The sequence below is a fragment of the Pholis gunnellus genome (assembly GCF_910591455.1).
Source record: "Pholis gunnellus genome assembly, chromosome: 9".
NCBI lineage: Eukaryota > Metazoa > Chordata > Actinopteri > Perciformes > Pholidae > Pholis > Pholis gunnellus.
Window position 1 is genome coordinate 8758449 of NC_136535.1, and position 6010 is coordinate 8764458.

Sequence of the window (6010 nt, forward strand, 5' to 3'; positions counted from 1 at the left end):
TTAATTGTTCCTTCTGTGATGTATCTGCAAGAGGAGATACAACTTGAGTTAAAAAAAACTAGATGCATATACTGTCGCTGATGTCAGACTGTTCAGTCAACAACGGTGGACATGACATAATCAACATAACAAAACTGTTAGTAGAAAGTTGTGCTGGAGCTCTAAATGAGGAACAGGAAGCTGATTCACAAAATGACTGGCCTAAAAGTTACATGACATTTAGGTTTTATGAACATGGATTAGGAAAAGACACCATGTACAACCACCTGATACCAAAAGGATCTTGGGTAATACTACTGCTTGTATCTTGCAGTTTGAAATGAACAGTTGTCTGTAGAGTTATTTGATCTACAGTACTACAGAGAATCATTAGGAAGACTATAGATGTGACTAGATTAGAGTGGAAATTAAAGGCAGACTCACATGAGGCTGATGAGATGACCTATGCTATGTAAGAGTGAAGGGATCTAGAGACTCTGCAAACAGGAAATTGGATAAAGTTAAGTGTGTATGACAGCCATCCCTGTAACCAAGCAGTGCAAACTGAGTTAAAAGACTTAGTATGTAGATGTAAGGAAGATGCCTTCCCAAACTAGTCCAGAGTTATAATAATAAATCAGTGAAACATAAAAAGCAATGTTTAATTATTTGCCTTTCTTATACTATAAATCATTGTTTTTTTTTAGTTAAACAAACACATACTGTTTGTGTAGCCTTACTTGCTGCTTTGATTTTTCTACAAACAGAGCAACTCATAGAGCTGACTTGTTAGTTATTCACAAATGTTCATGTTTAGCAGGCTGCAGATTGGGCGCAAGTCATTATTAAACCAGCTCTACACATAACATGCAATTGCAGTTGTAGCGTAAATTGCCTGCGTTTGGCACAAACACCAAAACTGTGACAAATATTCCTCACTTGCCTATAAATGGCCCACATGTCTACATGTGCAGGTCCCCATGTAGACATATTGCTGCAGATACATTTGGTACCAATAGGTGGTGTTTGGACTGGCAGGTTACCTTCATTCATGGTAGAGTGTTGCACCAAATTGATGAAATATATCAGATATACAAGAAACAAGAATCAATAGAATTACAAACAAAAGAAACAGTTTGATTGAGCGTGATGCTTACTTGCTCACTATAAGCCACCATACCCACCTCTTGTTTTAGCTGCTTATTCTGGTAAATAAGTGAACCCCTAACCCAAACTAGGATAAAGATTTGTTAAACTAAGTACCTTGCCTGTAGCAATTGGGGACAGTGAAGGAAAAAGCATTGTGTGTTCCTCAGAACACAGTCCTCAAGGTTAAAATGGTAATTACACAGGCAAATCTGAAGCCACTAATCAAACTTGAACCTATCTTTTCGAAGTCAACCTTCACACAGACTGAAAAGCAAAGCTTTGATTCTAAACTCGATAAGTGGTGTTGTATCTAAGTCAAAAGTCAAAGGGATTAGATAATGGAATGCCACAGAGACCAGATATCATGACACACATCTGTAAAAAATCCTCAAGTTTATCACATCTGGCATCACCAAAACATTATGAATTGGATCTGTTTTTGATTGACCCTCTCAGAAATTAGGATTCTTCCCCAGTGTTTGTGTCTTTTATTCACAGTTTGGATTTTACAGCATTGTAGTGCAAAAAGTAAGATTATCCTCTTTTGCAAGCTACACAGGAAGAGAAACTTGATTTGAGGAGGAAGCAGCTGTGCAGCATGGCAAGGTCAGAGGCCTATAATCCGCGGCCTCATTCATGCGAGATTAAAAACCTGCTCTGAGTTCTGATTAAGAACGCAGGGTTAGAAGATTAAAGACCAGCAAACAAAATGAAAGCAGTTTAAGTCCAATCCTGGAATTCATCAGAATACCAAAACCTTAAACTGTCATTACAACGTGAGATTAATGCAAAGCCCCCTTGAACTCTGTATCTGTCTTGATATATCTTCTGTGTCAGAGCTAGTATTTTCTTTTTTTTATCAAAAATCTAGATGAAGATCTCTCACTTTGTCATTTCTCTGCTCCTCCCTCTTGATTTTTTCTCTTAGTGAAATTATTTTTCATTCGTCTTAATGAAACTGTCAGTATGAATTGGCTCAGATTACTGTAAAAAAAAATTAGCAGTCCTATTTTATATTTTTAGTTTGGTCACACAATAAATTATCTATTTTGTAAAGGGTTTACATATGTAAGGCTGCTCGAACTTGCTGGCCGGGAATGGCCCTTCTGTGTGGAGTTTGCATGTTCTCCCCGTGTTAGTGTGGGTTTTCTTCCTCCCACAGTCCAAAGACATGCATGTTAATTGTTCACTGTAAATTGCCCATAGGTGTGATTGTGAGTGTGAATGGTGGTCTGTCTCTATGTGTTAGCCCTGTGATTGACTGGCCCTCTATCACCCAATGTCAGCTGGGATCGGCTCCAGACCCACCCCCTCTCCCAAGGATAAGCGGTTAAAGATAATGGATGGATGGGTTTACGTATGTCCCTTTTACCTACTTTTCACAATAATTCCAGTCATTATCCTCTGACAGACTGACTCCACAGTACTTGGGTAGCAAGGATTAGGAAACAGAAGGCGAGGGAGAAAAACAAGGATTAGAAATTAAAACATCTGGAAGTTAGCTTGCTTGCGAAATTGCTAAAGCAGAGAATATATATGCTAATAAAATGAACAAACACTATTCAACTCATGGAGCTGACTGGACATTTCCTGAAGGCTAACACTGACCACAGATATATATATATATATATATCATCAAGTCGGTGTTGTTCAACAAGCAGCTGGGCTACAGGTTGCACATTGTGGTTGCCAGAAAAAGTTGTCCATATCCACTTTCATTATGAGACTAACATTGGTTGTTCAAAAATAGCACACAATCAAATTATTGGAACATCAGAATAATACAAACCAACATTCTTGATTTGGAAATATTGGTGTCTCCTCAGTAAGCATCAACTGATAAGACAATTAGCTTTCAGATTCCCTCTTATTTACTGCAAAAAAAAATCTCATCCTATGTAAATATAAATAGTGGCACTGCAGGTACCTCTGTCATGGACTCTTAAATGCAGAACTAATGAAACTTTCAAAGAACCTTCAGAGAACCTTCAAAGACCTTTCCCTGAAGGTTCTCTCAAGGTTTTTCAAACCCTTCTTCTTCTCTATATTTAGAGAACCTTCAGAACATATTCTTTGAGGGCTCTCGAGGTTCTAGGGAGGTTTTAAAACCATTTAAAACATTTAGGGAAGACCTTTAGAGAACCGTAAAGGAATATTCACTTTGGTTACTTTGATGCATTCTTGGTAGTTATAGGTACTGTTCTATTGTGTTTGCTTATTTTTTGAGAAGTCAACTTTTCCCTCCAGATTGAATGTCCTTCAAGCACAATTCCCTGAAGGTTTAGAAAACCTTCAAGGAACGTTCCCTAAAGGTTCTCTGAAAGTTCTCAAATGGTTCACAAAAAGCTCTCTCTAACAGTTTTTCAAACACTTCCTAGATCATTTAGAGAACCCTCAGAAAATGTTCTCAGCGGGGACCCTAACTGATTACATGCTGCAGTCACTATATGAACTTCATTTTAGGGGTAGCAACAAGAAGGGGGCTGTATCCCATTGAAAGGATTATATAAATGAATAACATAATACTGTAATCTCCCAGAGAAATGAAAGAAACCAGAGGGCATTCTGACCCGAGCTAGCAAGCACCCAGCTCTGCAAACCTCAGATTAACAAACAGCTGGTTGTACATACTGTGACAGATTACATTCACACTTGCTTTCTTGTCTTAGAAGTCCTCACTGTATTGCATTTGTAACACTAAGCACAGGGAAACGTGCATCTCAGTACAAGATCTGTCAAAGAAGTCATACTGTATGAGAGTACGACTATTTAAGTCATGCGGAAATTGTTGGAATTTATCAGTATCAAGAGCTGACTGCAAAAGCAAAAGCGATGCTTTCAATTCTGCCAAGTGCATTGGTATTTAATTAACTTTGCTGTTTTGAGAGTAAGATTGAGCATTGAGTCATTTTTCAGTTCAGCAGTGCAGAAATTATTCCCAAAATTAAAGAGAAGCCACCATCCTTAGAACACACTGTAGGTTATTTGTGCATTTGATGAGGGCTGGTGTTGATAGAATAGAATACAATTAAATTCCAATGTTTGCCTTTATCATAATTGACATCTGTACAGCAAGAATATCTCTCGTCAAAAATTAACAGATCATATTTCATCCTCAGTTGCTGATTCATTTAAGTACAATACCAATACCTAAAGAGTGATTTCACATGTGCAACACAGTTGAAGCACTTGTGCTGGTGGTTGAAGGTTCTGCATTATGAACAATTTAAAATAACATTTTAAACGGGGATATGGGAGTCATCTTTATTCATACATTTACATCAGTGAAAAGAACAGCCTTAAAATCAAAATAATAAAAAAGAACTTAATACCCTTGATAGGTGCAGACTCTTTCGTTTTGTATGGCAAAGGACTTTTTGCTGTAGTTACACACAAGTGGTACTTAAATAGTTAAAATCTGCACCAGATGAATCCTGATGTCAAATGTCTTGTATGTGTCTCAATAGATTGATGGTTAACATTCATTCAAACTCCGTTAAACAGTTCTGCTCTCCAGTGATACAAATTAGATGATCAAAACTGCAATGTAATTGTGCATGCTGCAATTCTCATTGAATGTTTGGGCTTTCAATTCCAAAAATAGCATTTTTTTGAAACAATGCTGTATGTATAATGCAAGGAATCTGTAAAATATCTAATAATCAAAGTAATCGTAAGCACCAATCAATCATAATTGTTGTTTATGAATCCCACTCAATTGTCCTTATTCACAAGCATAGTTATTTCAAACCTAAAATTCTGTCACATCATTCTTCATGTGATGCCAAACCTATAATGTAGAGTCTAAAATCCTGTCAGATTTGGGGAAAGAAATAATTAATTGCATCTGCAGGATTTTCTAATCTGTGCCACAAGCCCTGTACACCTTTAAACTAGGAGTGTTTAAAATGTTTTGTAATCCACTACATAATGAGGATGTTATGTGCAAACCTAAGCCTGAGTGAGGTCAATATGGATCTGGTTAGAGCAGGCAATGAGAAAGGCGATTCAGGGAGGCAATAGTCAGTGGCATTTAACATTATATCCAGAGGCCATCTCTCTACATTTTGGATTAGCTTGCCTTACTGTGCAAACCAATTTAGATAGTGTTTTTTAAATGCTCGATGCGGCGCTTTACACCAATGGTGAATAAAGATTTGCAAATTCATAATACTTGCATGTTAGTCAAGTACTTGCAAGCAACATCTATGTATACCAAAAATATGAACATGGTGATGTACGGTGTAATATGTAAGCAAACCTGAGAAATGACTCATGAAAATAGTTCCTCGGAAACAGCCAAAACGAATGATAAAAAGAAACCTCAAAAGTATCAAAACAATCAAATATTCAAAATGGGACAGTCGCAATTTGAAAGACATACTAGTTTTACAAGAGCTTGATGTAACTCCAACGCTTCATGAATGAAGTCGTGGAGTTGTGATAACAATTGTCACAATTATATAACTTCCATCCAGTAAAGGTAAAGGTTGTGCATGCAGAGATAGGGAGCAATCAACACCAAAACAACCAGAAATAAAAAGTTAAAGGATGTAATGTTCTCACGTAACTTTAGTCATTCTGAAACAATTCCAACATGACGAAAAATACACATGCATGTTTATGAACTTCATATGATACAAAAGCAACAAAAAAGTATAGACAGTAAGCAACTGATGGCCTGAGTGTCAAGCAACTTGAATGCAACTCTGTGGGAACAGTCATTCATAAACAAAGTGGAAACAACCGCCCTTGAATAAATCAAGATTTTCTTTTAAATACATGAGTACATACAAAAGCGGTAAGAAGTACTGTTAAGTCAACGTTTCTGTGCGCTATAAATATGAAAATTGCAAACATTTTATAACAGAATACTCTCAAA